The sequence below is a fragment of the Camelus bactrianus genome, chromosome 1 (genome assembly GCF_048773025.1).
Source record: "Camelus bactrianus isolate YW-2024 breed Bactrian camel chromosome 1, ASM4877302v1, whole genome shotgun sequence".
NCBI classification, from domain to species: Eukaryota; Metazoa; Chordata; class Mammalia; order Artiodactyla; family Camelidae; genus Camelus; species Camelus bactrianus.
This window is the reverse complement of record NC_133539.1, coordinates 68,801,442-68,802,271: the sequence shown is the minus strand read 5'-3', so window position 1 is coordinate 68,802,271 and position 830 is coordinate 68,801,442. Positions and strand designations below refer to the sequence as shown.

The 830-nt window shown below is 42.8% G+C and overlaps 1 non-coding gene across 1 annotated transcript; it reads right to left on the bottom strand.

Annotated features, from left to right (window-relative positions):
• Positions 1 to 388: 388 nt before the first annotated feature.
• TRNAT-GGU (transfer RNA threonine (anticodon GGU)) lies at positions 389 to 462 on the bottom strand. The gene has a single exon. It is a non-coding gene; the product is annotated as a tRNA-Thr (tRNA).
• Between the last annotated feature and the right edge of the window lie 368 nt (positions 463 to 830).

Below are 830 nucleotides of genomic sequence, written 5' to 3'. Positions count from 1 at the left end.
ATTGTTAAGTGTGGTCACTGAGCCCAGTGGGACTCTCTCACCTTTTCTCAGCCGCTTTGTCTGTAAAATGGGGATAATGGGGCTAACCAGACCTTCTTCAAAGGGTTATTATGAGTCCCCAGTGAGACAAGGTCTGCAAAATACATAGTGCTCAGTTGAGTAGGTGCTTAAATGAAGGTCATTACTATTTCATAATTGTTTCTGTCATATTAGTCAGTAGGTTACTTTTCAATAACTTTCTCCAGAATATCTTTCTGCCTCCCAATCTGATGGTAAGTTCTCCTAGAGCAGGGCACTTCTAGATTTTTCTTTTTTTTTTTTTAAGTATTTTATTTATTATTTTATTTTCATGGGGGTGAGGGAAGTAATTAGGCTTATCTATTTTTAGAGGAGGTACTGGGGATTGAACCCAGGACCTCCTGCACACCAAGCAAGCACTCTATCACTTGAGCTATACCCTCCCCCTTTAGATTTTTCTATATTCCACACAATTTACCAAGCAGTTAGAATGCGGAAAGAGCACTGATGTGGGAGCCAGAAGCCTCAGGCTGGAGTCCTGACCCTGCCCATGACTACCACATCTCTCCCACTGTTGTCTTCCATGAGGTGTCCTTTGTTCTCCTCTGTGCCCTCACAGTTCTTCCCTCCTTAAAAACCTTAAAAAAAAAAAAAAAAAAAAAAAAACCCTCTGACCTTGGCCTCACCTATTAAAATCCCACTCCTTGTTCCAGCTCAAACCAAATGCCCCACTTTCCATGAATCCCTTCTCTGGTTGCCCCAGTCTACACCAGCTTCTCTTCCCAGACTTCTGGTCCCTTTGTGGTAGCACC